This window comes from Cyprinodon tularosa, unplaced genomic scaffold (genome assembly GCF_016077235.1).
Source record: "Cyprinodon tularosa strain WSP-4 unplaced genomic scaffold, ASM1607723v1 ctg387, whole genome shotgun sequence".
Taxonomy (NCBI): Eukaryota; Metazoa; Chordata; class Actinopteri; order Cyprinodontiformes; family Cyprinodontidae; genus Cyprinodon; species Cyprinodon tularosa.
The window spans coordinates 953,713-971,765 of NW_024039104.1; the positions used below are offsets into that span (position 1 = coordinate 953,713).

General features: G+C 40.8%; 1 protein-coding gene across 1 annotated transcript in view; it reads left to right on the top strand.

Moving 5' to 3' along the window:
• Positions 1-18,053, top strand: part of LOC119791339 (A disintegrin and metalloproteinase with thrombospondin motifs 16) — a 77,861-nt gene that overhangs the window by 54,922 nt on the left and 4,886 nt on the right. The window lies entirely within an intron of this gene.

The window sequence follows — 18,053 nt, forward strand, 5'->3', positions numbered from 1 at the left end:
TTTTATGTTTTGTTGGACTAGTTTTATTAATGCATCCAGAGGTTCTGAGTTCAAGCCCCACTTGAACTCAAACCCCACGGACTGCCACTCTGGCTCCCTGAGCAAGACCTTTAACCCCACACTGCTCCCCGGGCGCCGCACAACGGCAGCCCACTGTTCCCCAAAGGGATGGGTTAAATGCAGAGAGTTTCTTTCGTTGCTCTGTAGTTGTGACAGTGTAATGAAAATTAAAAAAAATAATTAAAAAAAGCCTAAACCGAAAAAAAGGCTAAGCTTTTGAAACATTGTCGAAAAATAGGGCGACAGTGATGTCAGGTGTAGGAGTTTGCCCTGAAATCGAAGGGTTGACAGTTCAAGCTCCGGCTTTCATTGTCGTTGTGTCATTGGGCAAGACACTTCACCTGCATTGTCTTCTGATGGTTTTCAGAGGGCCCAGTGGCATCAGTGTATGGCAGCCTCGCTTCTGTCAGTGAGCCCCAGAGGAGCTGTGGCTACAATGTGGCTTACCACCATCAGTGTGTGCGTGAATTGGTGAATGACTGAATGTAGTGTAAAGCGCTTTGGTCAAGTCTCCTGACTTGAAAAAGCGCCATATAAGTACAGGCCATTTATCAAAAATGATCCACTATCATAAAAAAAAAAAAAAAAAAAAATTTATGAGGAAGAATTGAATTGCATACAAATGTAACACAAATGGTATTTAGGGTTATAAAAACAAATATCTTATTCCTTCATAATTAATGTCTCACACTAGCACAAGCTTCAAAGAAAGAAGACAATATCGGATGTTTGCTGATGGATTGAGCGTAGCCAATTTAAACCAAGCTATCATTAAAAGCTATATTTAGGCTCTTACTATCTGTCTGAATGAGTTAAATTCCCACCATTATAAGGACCACAATTTAACATTAACTTATAAAAAATAACTTAAAATTTAAGAATAAGATCTAGTGCTTTGCCATGTGGTTGACAAATGGTATGATTTGGGCATTCAAAGAATGGTAGCTTTAGACTTAAGATTAATCAATAAATCTCACTCAATGATGGTTACAACTCATTCCCTTAAATTTTTAGCAAAGCTCCTCCAATGATTCAACACATCTCTTAAAACTCATAAAACAATATTTACCTTGTGTGTTAGAAATAAGTTTATACACCTCCAAGTTATGTTCTGGCATAACTGACTTCTGGCACCGTTAGACCAGTTGTCATTGTCTAAAACACAACCTTTTCACCGGCCTAGCGCAAAGCCAGTGGTGAAGTGGACAAATGGATAGTGGGTGTCATAGCTTAAAGCTCAATGCACAGAAGCCAGGAAACCTGAGCTATAAGGCAATGGCAGGTTCAGAGAGGGCAAATGGATGGATGGTCTACAGGCTAGGGGTCAACAACGAGAGGCAAGAGTGACTATATTAGACTCCAAAGCTGGGTAAAGAAAACGTTATCAGCTATAATATGAACTCTGATCATCACAGCTAAGAATCACTTCTTTCAAAATCTACATCATGTTGTTGATGGAGCTGTGTAATGTACCAGTTACTCAAGGGCTAACTTCTTTTTGATTACAATCCTTGCTGTTGAAGAAACATTTATTGCTAAAGTACCAACTACCAAAACATATTTACACCTGTACCTGTCAAAGCCTTTAATATTTTGATAGGTTTGTTGACTTAGGATTAGATAAAGATATTAGTCATTTCAAAATTATGGCAGATTGGTGACAGTTGATTCTGCCATTCATCTGTGGATGAAGAGTTGACAAGTGTGATCCCCATAGTATGGGCAAATGTACTTGTCTTAACCCGTCTTTGCCACCAACGTAACTGCTACACACTCTTACCTTTGGTTGGAAAGTGTAAGTAGGGCAATTTGGGTTTGTCATTAAAATAAAGTAAATGCTTTCTCAAAAATAGTTTTGGATTGCATTTTGTGGTCAAATGACACAATAGGCTTCTCAGTTTAACAGAATTAAAAAAGAAACATTCTCGGGGAGGGAAACAATCAAGCAGGCCAAATGAGCAAAAGCTAGAGGCCAACTCGAGGAACATAGGGAATACTCCAATAAAGTGTCTTATTGAATACATCATGTGATGCTAACATACAGTCACTCCCTAATGTGACTGTGGGTGGTTTTTGGCCTGGAGTTGATGTCATCAGACGGTGCCCAACCTTCACAGGGTGTTTCGACCCTTAACCGCTACACCCTCCAGCTGGCGGGTCAGCAGTGGTGGCCAGGTCACTGCCCATCATCTCCAGGCCTCCAGCCCCCCTCCTCCCTCTTAAACCACAACCAGCATGAGGCTCTCTCTGCTGCCTCCCCAATCCTGCGCACAGCTGTCTTCCTCTCCTTGCCAGATATTCCAAGTGCAGTGAGCACAGACCACATTGACTGTGCTGGGAATCCTCTGCATCCGACCTCCACTGGAAACAGCCATGCTTGCCAGCCTTTGTCTTTGCAGTCCATGATGAGGTCTTGGTATTTTAGGTTCTTCCTCTCATGGGCCTCCTCACAGCCTTCCTCCCAAGGCACAGTCAGTTCCACCAGGATGATCTTTTTGGCTTGCTCTGACCAGATGACAATGTCAGGCCTCAAGGTGGTCTGGACGATGGGTGGGAAAGTGAGCTTCTTCCCCAGGTCGACTTTCATCTCCCACCCCTGTGCCCCCTGGAGGATGTTGGTTCTGGCTCTTTTATTAGAGAGTGGCTTTTCTCCTGCCCTGATGAATTGCATTGATGGTATTTGCAGCTTAATTGGCTGTGGTCTTCTCCTAGCCTGCTCGAAAATGTCAGCCATCACTCGAAGCACTTGGTCATGCCGCCACCTATATCTCCCCTGGGCCAGAGCGATTTGGCACCCTGCTAAAATGTGGGCCAGTGTCCCCTTCTTTCTGCACAACTTGCAGAGCGGGTCCTCCCTCAAGCCCCACCTGGCTAAGTTCGCTGGTGATGGAAGCGTGTCATACACGGATCTCAGGAGGAAGCTAACACGGAAAGGTTCCAGCCTCCAGAGCTCAGTCCATGTGACCCTTCTGTTTGGGAGGTCCCATCTGGTCCATGTTCCCTGGGTCGCCAGCTCCACAGCCTTAGCCCTCCTTTTCTCCTCCTCCTGGTGACGAACTTCCACTTGTACCATCTCCCGCTTCTGCTGGACGCTTGCCTTCCTCCACCGTGTGAAGTGAGATGTTCCCAGTCCTTGTCGACCAATGCAGACACTACCAATGATGTCTCTCAACTCCAGGGAGCTCTCAGCTTGTCTGACTGCAGTGTCGGCTGCCCACTTACGGCCTGTTCGTGTTGTGACTCCTGCATTGCTTACTTGCTCATCCTTTGAGTCTCTGAGCATCATTGCGACCTTGCACTTGGCCACTTTGAACTCCTCCACCACAGAGGAAAATGGAAGTTGGAGCTGTCCTGATCTAATGTAGAGCCCAACTGCAGTGAAGCTGGGAGGGATACCTAGCCATCGCCTGAGATGTTTATTCACTCTCCTCTCCACTCCCTCCACTGCAGTCACTGGGATTTGATAGACTGTCAACAGCCACATAAGTCTTGGAAGGAGCCCATGCTGGTATATCCAGGACTTGAATTTGCCGGGTAGGCCTGACTTGTCAATCCTCCTTAGCCACTCGTCCGCCTGATTTGCAGTGTCAGAGATGTTGTTTCTGTCACTGAGGGTGTCATCGTACCACTTCCCCAGGCATTTAATGGGGTTCTCCCTGATTGTAGGGATCTGCTCTCCTTGGACATGCAGTTCGAAAGCCTCTGTTAGTCTCCCCCGCCTTATCACAATGCTCCGTGACTTCCTGGGCTTAAAAGCCATTCTTGCCCACGATGCTAAAGCCCCGAGAGTCTTTAGGATCCACCTTGCCTGCACATGCGTTGTGGTTGTTATGGTGAGGTCATCCATGAATCCTCTCAGTGGGGGTTGTCTGCTTCCTGCTGCTGTAACTGGTCCCTTGGCCTCTGCTGCTGCTGCTGTAATCAGAAGGTTCATCCCCATGATGAACAAAATGGGGGATACTGTGCATCCTGTTACAATGCCTTTCTCCAGTAGCTGCCATGTGGTGGTAAACTTGGCAGTCTGGAACCGCAGCTTGAATGACCCCAGGTAGCTGTTAATCATCTGCCTGATCTTGACGGGGATGTGGTACTGCTCCATAGCCTTGTTGATGAGAGAATGGGGCATGGAACCATATGCATTTGCGAGGTCCAGCCAGACAACTGTTAGGTTGCCCTTGCTCCCCCTGGCCTCCTGGATCAGATGGCTGAGGATGGTGGTGTGTTCCAGGCATCCAGAGAACCCTGGAATCCCCCCCTTCTGGATCGAGGTGTTAATGTATCCATTTGTTGTCATGTAGTTAGTTATTCTTCTCGCCAAGACTGAGAAAAAGATCTTGGCTTCTACACTCAGCAGAGAGATGGCGCGGAACTGGCCGATCTCAGAAGAGTCCTTCTCCTTTGGCACAAAGCAGCCCTCTGACACTCTCCAGGTAGTTGGTATGCTGCCCTTTGCCCAGATTGTCCGGAAGAGCTTCCAAAGTCTACGTAGCAGAAGTGGACACTTCTTGTACACTTTGTAAGGCACTCCGCTTGGTCCAGGGGCTGATGCTGTCCTTGCCTTTTTCACCACCTCCTCCACTTCCTTCCAGGTCGGTTCTCTGGTCACCAAAGGTTCTGAGGGGGGTGGCACCTTGATGATCTTTGGGTGGCTGCTAAGAAGTTCATACCTCTGTGGGTCACAGTGAGTCAACCTCAGAGCCTCTTCAACCTCCTCCTTAGAGCTGCTGAGTGATCCTGATCTTGCCTCTCCTAATAAGGTTTTAGTGAACCTATAAGGGTCTTTGATGAACTGTGCCCTCTTTGCCCCCTTCTTCTTTCTCTGCTTCTGTGTCTGCTCTGCCCTTCTTAGCCTGCGAAGCTGCTCACGAAGCCCTGATGTTATTTCTCTAATTCCCTCTTTTTCCCCTTCGGTGGCATTCTTGAACTGCCTGGATAGTGCCTTTATCTCTCTCCACAAGCTCTGCATCTCCTTTTCCCTCCGATTTGGTTGCCGGACATTAGGAGTACTGGTCTTCCTATCCTCGACACCAAACCGCTCCTTGGCCACATTATAGATGATTGCTGTCATCGTTGCCATCTTCTGTTCTGCTGCACCTACCAGAGCAGTTTCAAGAATCTTACAGAGGTCCTCATCCAGCTGCTGCCACTCCTTGTTGCTGTTCATTTTCGGCCATTTTATTCTGTCCTTTGCAGGTTGAGGTTGCTGGGAGGCATCAGAGTTGACCACTGTGTGGTTCAAAGGCAAAGCTGTTGCCAAGAGATCTCCAGTGCTGTGGGGTGCCTCCTGACTGGGGTTCTCCTGCGTCTGACGAGGTGTCTCCACCCTGCGCTGCAACAAAATTGCCTCCTTTCCACACTTGGTCTTGGCTTGATGGATCTTTAGCCCTCTGGTGTTCTTGCATATCTTGCCACATTGGCATCGCACTTCTTGTTATTATATGTGCAAACTATGATGCTAATGGAAAATTTGATCAGTGATAACAATCTGTGTCAAGGGAGAAGAAAAGTTGTCCAAAGTGCTGAAGAATAAAACGTTAAGATAGCAACAGTACATAACAACAGATAAAAAGAACTCCAAAGCATTACAGCATTATTTCAGATATCAATTCATTCAATTAAGATTTGCGAAGATGCTAAATTGGGAAATACTTTATCTTCATATATAATACAAGATTTTAACCAACTCTCAGACCTATCAAAATATATTTGAAATATCATAAGATTTGCTGACTTTTTTTTTTTACCTTCCTGATATACATCTTCCTCTTGGAAAAAAACTTACCTTGCCTGTCAGGGTGAATTTTGCTATGGGCAATTTAACTTAGTGATTCAATTTCAACTGTGGTTGCCAGTATCTTTTAACAGTTTAAGAAGTTGTATATACATTTGTTCTTAATATAAGAGATGGATAAAAAACTTGATGGGAACCAGTGAATCAAAATCCATTTCTTTAGCCAAGTTATCTTTTCACAATTACGAGGAGTTTGGTTTTGTTTTTAGGTGCTACACACAGACAACGGAACATAAATTTAGCATGAATAAATGTGAGAATGAAGCAATTAAGATTAAACAAAATGTTAGTTGTATGTTTTGTGCATGGTGGCAGTTATTAACAGCAGAATAAAATAAAATTTGATTAGATACTGTACACTACTGCAAGCCTGTAGGCTTCCGGAGATAGGCACCGACCCCACCACAACAGTGACGAAAAAAATATCGATATTGTACATACAAACATGTACTGAGATATTTTTTTTTATTATTTGTAGGCCAATGGGAAAAGTTTCAATGGGGGACCTGGCCCCTCATTTATGAGGCTAGTAGCAGATAGAAATAAGCCGTTTTTGTGGTGGGAGGTTCTGTTCCTGAGTGACTGCAGCTTTATGGCAGATGGGATTGTCTGGAATTATTGGAATATATAGTTCATGTTAAAGTAGCAGTATTTATTTTTGGGTTGCACCATTCGTAGTTATTAAATGCTCTCCCTTTTTTGACTTCGTATTCCCTGTGGAAATTTTAGCATTTTTTTGCTTTTTTATTCAATGGCTTTAGACTTACCCATTTTTAATTGATTTTTACATCACACAAATACTTGTCAGTTGTAATAAAGTCAACAATATCTTTATCCTGTCAGTATCTTTTTCCACATTTTGTTCTACATGGAGTCTTCCTAGCTTTTATGCTATGCACCTCATTTCTTCCCTGTTCTTTTTGACTGCTATGTACAACTGGCCTGCAACACTGTCACATCTGTAATTCCTTGACCAGCTTTGTCAAAAGAGATTTTTATTGACCAAGTCGGCTGTTCCAGTCTTCCCACACCATCTCATGATAATAAAACAAATGAAAAGTGTCAGGCCGATATGACTGTATTCTCCATTCCTTTCCAGCCTGTCAAAACATATGTTCTGTGAAATGGTACTCTCTGCTATATATTGAAAAATTACTTGCACTGTTAAAACACTAGTGCAAGGCAAATGGAAGGAATTGGGTTTTCTTCATCCTGAGCATGACATCCATCTGTCAGTGATGGTCAGCTACTCTCATTGAAAAGTAAAGTGATTAAGAAATCATAAGTCTTAGTTCATATTAGTTTGTTCTCCAACAAAAGTTAACAAGCTCCATGGCAAACCCTCGTTCTTTGACCTTTCTGATTTAGAAATGTCCTCATAGTTGATTTATCTAAAGGGACATTTCTAAGCTCTGGTGATCAAACTCATTGAGGTTTCTGTTGAAATTGCTGTTTGGGAGCAGGTGCTCCTCGAGGTTGTATACGGCCAATGCTACACTATATTGCCAAAAGTATTTGCTCACCCATCCAAATTATTGGAATCAGGTGTTCCAATCACTTCCATGGCCACAGGTGTATAAATTCAAGCACCTAGGCATGCAGACTGTTTTTACAAACATTTGTGAAAGAATGGGTCGCTCTCAGGAGCTCAGTGAATTCCAGCGTGGAACTGTGATAGGATGCCACCTGTGCAACAAATCCAGTCGTGAAATTTCCTCGCTCCTAAATATTCCACAGTCAACTGTCAGCTGTATTATAAGAAAATGGAAGTGTTTGGGAACGACAGCAACTCAGCCACGAAGTGGTAGGCCACGTAAACTGACGGAGCGGGGTCAGCGGATGCTGACGCGCATAGTGCGAAGAGGTCGCCAACTTTCTGCAGAGTCAATCACTACAGACCTCCAAACTTCATGTGGCCTTCAGATTAGCTCAAGAACAGTGCGCAGAGAGCTTCATGGAATGGGTTTCCATGGTCGAGCAGCTGCATCCAAGCCATACATCACCAAGTGCAATGCAAAGCGTCGGATGCGGTGGTGTAAAGCACGCCGCCACTGGACTCTAGAGCAGTGGAGACGCGTTCTCTGGAGTGACGAATCGCGCTTCTCCATCTGGCAATCTGATGGACGGGTCTGGGTTTGGCGGTTGCCAGGAGAACGGTACTTGTCTGACTGCATTGTGCCAAGTGTAAAGTTTGTTGGAGGGGGGATTATGGTGTGGGGTTGTTTTTCAGGAGCTGGGCTTGGCCCCTTAGTTCCAGTGAAAGGAACTCTGAATGCTTCAGCATACCAAGACATTTTGGACAATTCCATGCTCCCAACTTTGTGGGAACAGTTTGGAGCTGGCCCCTTCCTCTTCCAACATGACTGTGCACCAGTGCACAAAGCAAGGTCCATAAAGACATGGATGACAGAGTCTGGTGTGGATGAACTTGACTGGCCTGCACAGAGTCCTGACCTCAACCCGATAGAACACCTTTGGGATGAATTAGAGCGGAGACTGAGAGCCAGGCCTTCTCGTCCAACATCAGTGTGCGACCTCACAAATGCGCTTCTGGAAGAATGGTCAAAAATTCCCATAAACACACTCCTAAACCTTGTGGACAGCCTTCCCAGAAGAGTTGAAGCTGTTCTAGCTGCAAAGGGTGGACCGACGTCATATTGAACCCTATGGATTAGGAACGGGATGTCACTTAAGCTCATATGTGAGTCAAGGCAGGTGAGCAAATACTTTTGGCAATATAGTGTATGTCTCAATTTGAAGTTCTTTGAGTAACACTGCTTTACAGAGCAAGAATTACTCAGGTCTTAGGGTGTGGTTGTGTTGGATCTTGGCTAAAAAAAATGTTCTTTGGTCACTGGACATACACTCCTGAAATTCATGGACAAGACAGATGATCAGTCAGTAGGTTCTGATGTTGTTTACATCATAGGGAGTGGTTCTCACAATGACAAACAGGACATGAGTGAAGCCATGCACACCTAAAAAAATAATGTTCCTCCCTTGTCTACACTGTCCTGGACAGTGTCATGTAGGTTAATGTAAAAGGCAGAAAACATGAATGAATGAGACTCTTGGGATAAAATCAGTCCCATTATGTGAGTGAATTCAAGACATTTTGGAAATTATCGTTATTTTTTGTTCTTAAAGCCAAAAGTTATCATACAGACCATTGAATACGTCTGAGGCTGAACAATTAATGTACATAGGATTCCTATCAGGTTATTGGAATCATTCCAGTCAAATCTGTACAGGAACCAAGTAAGAAGAATGTCATTTGTAAAGCAGCTGTTACCCTTAGAGTATTGCATCCCAATGATATGACGTAGACCCAATCTCTTGAACCTTTGAAGCTCTTGTAAGAGCTTAACCAGTGCAACATATGGTGAAGGTGAGCAATGGTTAACTCTCTTAGGTGTATACTGTAACATTCATCAGTTATATGTGCTGTATCATGAGAAGGACTCCAAACAGACTGTGACCTGTCTCAGCTGTTATATGCTAAAAAGTGGGATTTGGAATAATCAGAGTGCAGAAAAATATGCCATAGTGGCACAGAGAAAATGTAAACTTCAGATATAAAGGGTCCAGCCAAGATTTGAGCCTCCTTCCACTGAGATTCCACACAAGCTGATAACTGTGAGGAAAATATTTTCTTTTTTTTTAACAAGCTATTTCTACAGTTTCATTTATTGCATAACATGTTTTGGTAGAGTACTTATTCACTATAAAAAAAATGTTGATACTTGTACTGTTTTTGTTTTATAAAACTAGGTGACTGCTAACTTTTTTCTCAACGTAGCTTCAAGATGCTATGTTGAATAAATTATTTATTGAGTGCAAAGGGTTTTTCATCCCTAATCCTTTATAAACAAATCTTTGACAGCTCTTACAAAGAATATAGCTCCTCTGTTTCTATTAAAAGTATCCCACGTACAGCCTCAGCAATGGCATGAAACATCAGCCAGCTTCTTCCAAACAAAAGGAACACTTGTGATAAGTTGCGCCTTAATTCATAAGTAGTAGTAGGTTCAATTAGGAAGCTGAGGTCATCTGAGTCAGAGTCAGGATATTCTTTATTTTTATATGGCTTTCTGTTCCTGGTTTTAGAACTTTTATGTAACCCAGCATATAGTATCTTGGGATATAAGTATATTTTCTCATGATTGTATTTGAAAGACCAACCCAAAGGACATAAATGTAAAGGGAAAGAAAAAGTATGGGTTTTTGCACGTAGAAATCTATAGCATGGTATTTCTCATGTAATAATTTACTGCAATAACATCTACAGCATTTTGCATGCTAAAAATTACCATAAGCTAGCCCAGCTTGTGGAAATCTACAATTTGGAATTGTCGGATAGGAACGTCGGATTTGCTGACTTTATCACTAATAGACTTGCTGTAGATTTGCCTGACTTACTTGTACATCTCTGCAGGTCCTCCATTGTTATTATTCATCTCTTACAAAGTCCACTGATGTGTCTCATTTTAGTAGGCTAACCTACTAAATTAACTAGCAAACGGGTGGCTTCTATTTGCTCATTATGGGTCATTAGAAGGCAACATGTTGCAGTATTTTAAGGGTTTTTTACATTTTAAGAGGGCTCATTGCAAATTCCCAGTCGTGCTTGAACTTGTACTCTTCCGCCTTATCCAGGGCCTCTCCAAACTTTGGAGAGGCCTTGGAGAATATTCAAACCAATTTCAAATTTATTTCTAAAAATAATTTTAAAGCATTATTATAAATCCTCTCCGCAATTATGCACCAATTTGTCTTTATTCATAATCAGTCTGTCTTCCGCTTCTGAAGTTCCCAGACGACAGTTGGAAGATTGACCATCTGGTGGCCGGGTGCAGGAAAAACAAACTGGAGCTCAACGCTCTAAAAACAGTGGTGATGGTTGTGGACTTCAGGAAGAACTCAGCCCCAGCTATCCCTATCACCCTTTGGGATTCCACAATTGACACAATTGAGTTTTCCGCTTCCTGGGAACTATCATCTCACAGGACCCTCCACCAAGAAAGCCCAGCAGAGAATGTACTTCCTGTGGCAGCTGAAAGCATTCAGCCTGCCAAGGACAATGATGGTGCACTTCTTCCATCATTGAGTCCATCATCACCTCCTCCATCACAATCTGGTACACTGGTACCACCACCACAGACAAGGGCAGACTGCAGCATGTCATCCGGTCTGCAGCTAGGTGATTGGCAGCAATCTTCCATCCCTCTTGGATCTGTATGCCTACAGCGTGCAGGGAAGATTGAGGCTGATCCCTTGCACACCAACCACAAACTATTTTAGAAACTTCCCTCTGGCAGGAAGCTGCGGTCCATTGCGACCAAAACCTCATGCCACAAAAACAGCTTCTTCCCACCAGCTACCAGTCTTATCAACAAGGTCCAGAGACCCCTGTGACACTGACACTGCCTCTCCCCCTGCCCCATTCAGGACCTAGAAGCTACACCAATGTAGCATCTCCAGACCTCCTGCGTTACATTAATGTACATTCTACTGTATATATTTATACACTACTCAAAAAAATTAAAGCAACACTTTGTAATCAGAGTATAGCATCATTTTAATTAAACTTCTGGGATATTGATTTGGTCAGGTAAGTGGCTCAGGGGCTTGTTAATCAGTTTCAGCTGCTTTGATGTTAATGAAATTAACAACAGTTGCACTAGAGGGGCAATAAGGAGACGGCCATCAGAACAGGAATGGATTTACAGGTGAAGGCCACTGACATTTTTTCCCCTCCTCATCTTTTCTGACTCTTTTTCACCAGTTTTGCATTTGGCTAGGGTCACTGTCATTACTGTTAGCATGAGGCACTACCTGGACCCTACAGAGGTTGCACAGGCAGTCCAACTCCTCCAGGATGGCACATCGATACGTGCCATTGCCAAAAGGTTTGCTGTGTCTCCCAGCACAATATCAAGAGCATGGAGGAGATTACAGGAGACAGGCAGTTACTCCGGGAGAGCTGGACAGGGCCGTAAAAGGTCTACAACCCATCAGAAGGACCGATATCTGCTCCTTTGTGCAAGGAGGAGCAGGAGGAGCACTGCCAGAGCCCTACAAAATGACCTAATATTTTATATAGTATGTTTTATATTGTGTGTATATATATATATATATATATATAATTTGTCTGCAACACCAAGTCAAATTCCTTCTAAGTGCAAACCTACTTAGCAATAAACTTGATTTTGATTCTGATAATAGAGGTTTTCACTCCTGTATTCTTCAGGACAACCCTCATGTTCAGGTCTGTCTCTGATTCAAAAGATTGCCTTTCCTCAACGACATACCATCAATTGTTGTAGAAGCCTATTTGATTTCCATGCATTTATGTCAGGTGTTTGACGGCAAGGAAAAACTGTTGGTATTGGGGATCTGAATGGAGACTTATTACATAAAACTGCAAAATATACATTGAATCATTTGGTTTTAACATGACAAAAGTGGAAAAAGTGTGTGCATTTTGGCACAGTACTGTTTCACATTTGTAAAGGGCACCATTCGTAAAAAGGCTTTAGTGGATCTTAGCTGGTGGAAAAGGTTGCCTTGTTTATAATCAGTCATGTGCTTTTTCATGTATTGATGTTTAAGTGCTACAAAATGAAGTAAAATAGGAAAGGTATTGGAACCAAATAACTCCATACGTATTTTAAATGAACTATAGAATGATGAAAGAAGAAATACAAGACCACAAAGTTTATGCATGCTGTGTAAATAAAAACATTGATCAATTCTCTTTTATTTTCATTATTATCTGGAAAATGTAGATATTATGTATAGTGGAATAAATGGTCTGCCAAGTTAGCTCTGTCAGCTAAAGTATCTATACTCCATAACGGCTTTCACTACATCTAGTTGATATTATTAACTAAATCTACTTTAATCAGACTTAAGTGTGCAGCCACAACATCTCTCTTTAGTGCAATCTATGTAGCTTTTATTGTTTCGCTTTCTGTTGCTTTTTTTTAGATCTTTTAATCTTTGCAGTAAATACTTAATTGCAGGATATTAAACAATCAACTGTAACTTTTTATTGGTTTTCTGTTGTCATAAGTTTGCATTCAAATCTAAAAAACTCTATCAAAACAATGACTTTGTTTAATTGCCATGAATTATGGAATCTTTTAGACATATACACAAATTGGCATATTAATAAAAGTTAACACACAGACTGAGTTATATACTTTATTAATTACAATCCACAGTGAATGAAAATTAATTAGGCTTTAACTGTTAATGAATACTGTTAGAAGCAATGTGAACTAACATCTTAGATAGAAAAGCACAGGCTCATTGGAAATCTTAGCACTAACATATGGTTCCTTAGAGTCATGGGAGGACTTAACCAACTTCTCTTGTTCACATACAAACTGATGTAAGACCCCCTGATGTGTCATTATCTCATGTTTAGGTCAGCTAAACATAAGTCTAATGGCCTGGGTCTTAAAGGTTTTTTTTCTTAGTCATGTCAGCTTTCTAACTGCACAAAAACATTACAGCTGGCACTAAGTCACGGATAACTGCATTCAGTTTAGGAGTGAATTGTGATATACTTTAGCCTCAGTGTTGTCCTGACACGTCTGTTTGTCCAAGTCTGTGTTTTAATCTCCTAACAATAAAACTCCACTCAATGCTACCGACACTCTCTCCCTTTACTGTGTTACCTAATTGGATGTTCTCCTCGATCTCCCCACTGTATCTTTAAATAGGGCAACAGTCTTGATGCCACATGGGCTTAGAAATAGTGGGAGACTGGTTTAAGTTATAAAATACAGTAGCACAAATAATAGATCCTTTGATTACTCTTTGAATACAGAATCTATTACCGTAGTGCAAAACTCTGAAGTAATCCAGCTTCAGCTGGGGGGGGGGACTCCAACAACTTGTGCATCTGTTGGGTAATAATAGAAAACAATTCACACATTCTCTTTTTTTCTCTATTTTTATCTTGGATCCCAAATGTTTAGATATTTTTTTATGATATATTGATATAATTGCTCTGCTCTAAGTGGGATGCTCTGTCAGCTAAATGTATATTCTATACTCCATTTAACGCTTAATCAACTACTGAATTAGTTGATGATTAATTAACTGATAGATTTCTCACTATTAATCAGATTAATTGTTTCAGCCCTACTTCCATCTTCATCTTTAGGTTTAACCTATGTAGGTATTTTGAATTGTTTTTTTTGTTTTTTTTTCTTTCTGTTTTTTTTTTTTTACATCTTTTCAACTCTGTGGATGGCCACAGTAAACAGGGCCTGGTAATTGCAGGATAATTAAACAATGCAACAGTACAGCTTTTGTTAATTGAGTTTTCTGTTTTCTAAGCTTTAGTCATTTCAAACATCCTAAAAAAAAAAACTCTATCAAAACAGACTGACTTTGTTATATAAGCTATGCTGGTTTATGACATCCTTGTATAGATCATATCACACAAATTGGCATATTACAACATAAGAATGTTGAACGTACACAGACTGAGTTTATATACTTTATTATATTACAATGCCACAGTGAAAGTGAAAAATTAAATTAGGCTTTTAACTTTAAATGAATAACTGTGAAGCAATGGAACTAAACATTTTAGAATAGAAAAGCACAGGCATCCAGTTTGTGGTTCAATCTTAGCATCTTAACATATGGTTTGGCCTTTAGAGGTCAATGGGGAGGACTTAACCAACTTCTACTTGTTCACATACACAACCTGTTGTAAGACCCCCACTGATGTGTCCATTATCTCAGTGGTTTTAGGCTCAGCTGTAAACATAAGTCTAATGGCCTGGGTCCTTTGAAGCTGTTTTTTTTTTTCTCCTTTATGTCCTGTCCAGCTTTGTCTAACTGCACACAAAGACATTTACCAGCTGGCACTAAGTCACGGATAACTGTCATTCAGTCTTAGGAGTGATTGTGGAGCTGTACCTTTAAGCCCTCAGAGGTGTGGTGTCTTTCTGACATTCTGTTGCTGTGCTTGTCCCAGAGTCTGTGTTTTTAATCATCCATAACAATCTACATATCTCTCACTCACATCTACCGACACGTCTTCTTCCCTTTTACTGGTTGTTTACCTTAGATTTGGATGTTCTCTCGTATTTCTCCCCACTTTATTTCCCTTCCTGCCCTCCACTTTCTCCTACCAGATGACACAGCTTGGATCAGCATTTACTCACTAATGGATCGGTGTGTTTACACAGACTTTGGGAAGCAGTGATAGTGCCTGTAAAGAAATCCCACAAATGTTTACACTCATCTCTTGGGCTCTATCTTCCTCATTATCTAAACCATTAGCTGCTTAGGTGTGCTTGGACATGCATCTGTGTTTATAAGTCGTGTTTGTGTGCATGTAAATAGCTGTAAACCAGGGATCGTCAACATGATTATAGACTAATTGTAGGTTAATGACTTTTTCAATTCAAGAATGTGTTTACAAGATTATTTAAACCATTAATCTGACAACACCACTATTATACAACCATTGCCAACCTAAATGCATGCTAAAGATTTAATAATACTATACTATAATAATACTATAAGCTACAATTCATAGATGACAGAATAAGCTTTTTTTAACTCTTCACTTTGTGACAATTTCCCTAGATATAATTTTTTGTAGCTGAACTGACATGGCCTCCCATATGTATTCATACCCCTTGAACTTCTGCAATTTTTGTGACCCTGCAGCCACTCTCTCAATGTATTTCAAGTTTTTTTTTTTTTTTTTTATGATGATCAAGATAGAACAACAGTTAAATTTGAAAGAAATAAAAACACTGGTTAAAAAAAACAAATCCAAAATCATATGTGGCCCTTCTGACACAGTGCGGTGTAGAGCCATGATTAGGTCTACAACTTTTTTTTAGGTCTGTCTCTACCAGCGTTGCACATCTAAGATCAGAATTTTTCCATCATTTTTGCTTTATAGAACAAGTTCAATCAGATTAGATGTAGAACATCTGTAAATGTCAGTTCCCAACAATCACAGTTTTTGCCATTGGTCTGTCTGTCTGCAGTATTCTAAAATATGAACAAGCTATAGTCAAAATTGTCTATCTGTTGCTTACTCTTTGGGATTGTTGTTAAAATAGATGGTCAAATTCAATCAAATGCTAAAGCAACCATGTCGTTACACCTGGATTACAGGGTTTTAGTCAAAAATGTTTTCTGAATAGCTCTGGATCTCATGTCAGAAAACTTTTAGAGGTATAGGATATATATCTGTTTAAAAGATAAATTAAGCTAAAGGCATTAGAATTTTATCTGAAAACATTCCGATTTTTATTTTATTTTTTTTTGCTGGCAATGAGTCAAGGAATCAGATGGTGAAAAAAATGCACAATTATGCACAGAGACAGTTGTGCAGTCTGAATAAGTTAAGAAGTGCTGTACAGTTGGGGATCGTCGGCCTGCTTCATTTATTAGCCAGATAGTTGCATTGAGAGCCTAGAACATGACAACAGTTGGGAAAATAACTAATTAGAGCAGCTATGGATTCAGTGGGAAAGGAGAAGCCTGGTGCACACAGGAACAGGTGGAAGCAGAGCAGAAAAAACAGCCTAAAGATAGCAGTAAATCTGGACAAAAAAATGACTTATTGTAAGTACATCTAATAACTTATTCACTCAACAGGACATAAGGTGAAGGTTTACTCTAATACACATTGTCAGGGAGGTGGTGAGGGACTTTCTTGTGAGCTTTAGTTTAAAGGCACCAAGTTACTCAGTGTACTTATAAAGGAAACCACCAAAAAACATATGTTCATGTTAAAATAAATCAATACAAGTCATGCATTCGTTTTGATGGTGTTTAACTCATTATTTTTTAACCTGAAAAGAACTTTTGAACCAAGTGTGCTCAGCAGACACAAACTTTATTGTACACTGCCGTCATCTGCTAGCAGTACCCATTCACACATTTGTCAGCTTCCAAGGCTTTAGCTCTGGCTTAAATAACCTCAGACTCTCTAATTGTATTCCAAGAGCTAGTTGTGTCTTATTCCTCTTTGGATAAATATTTTTGGCACTTTTTTACTCTTGATTTTGAACTTTTTCTCTTCAAAATATTGGGAATTTGGATTACTCTGCTATACCTTCAAGCCACTCAAAGCAGAAATACATTCTGCTGACATCGGTTGCACATTCACAATCGGGTCAGCTTGTGTATTTTAGAATAACCTGATTCTACATAGCTCTGCATATACACATACAACAATGTTCAATAATAAACAAGGCATCCACAGTTAACAGTTGAATATGGTAAAGGCCAAAGTAAGCCTCCCCTCTACCAGTTTCCTGTGTTTTACTAAATATGATTCAGTTAGTTTCCTAATGTGCGCTCATTTACCTATGAGGCTGTTATAGAATTGTTTACATACAAGTGGACTGTTTGATAATTAGGTTACTCCAGGTTACTGAGGAGCTCTTTAGTAAAAGGGACTTTTTTGTACTTTTGGGTCTAAAATTAGCACTATTAAAGAAATGTATGGGCTATATAACTTCACCATTGTTCTTCTGTATGTCAATGTTTTTTTTTATTCTTTCACTGATTCCAGAGAGACAAGAATAGTGTTATCAATAATATTTTTTCACCCCTTGCTGTATCGACTGTGAGGAGAGAATAAACATTACGCTGAATACAATGCACATGCAGGGTTAGATGTGGCATCTCTAGTTATCAGTGGCTCTGTACATTTAATACTATTTTGAGGTCTTGTAGTTTAATTTAGCTGAGTCTTCTCCCTGTGCTTTGGACTCTTATGCACATTATGTCATGGGGAGTAGTTACTGATGCCCACTTTTAAGTATCACATGATATCACAGTGATTCATAGTGTGGTTGTAGGCTTGGACTGTCGAAGGAAAAAAAAACTAATGATATCACCTCGTGAAAGTTGAACCTACATGATGACCAGCACACACACAGCAGGAAAGCTATAAACACTTGTTAGCGGTTCTTAATGCCACTGGGGTACGTCGACACAGAGGCACCTGACACATTCTCCACTGGACATCTGACCCTTGCAATTCTGTCTAGAGTTTGACCCTTACTCATGGTTAAACCACACTTACAGACTGCTGCTGAAGCTCACGTTACGTTTCTATTTATTAATGAGTTAATAAGTTAGACTCAGAGTAGCCTTTGAGTTCTTGATTATTCAATGAATTGATTTTATATAGTCAATTTAA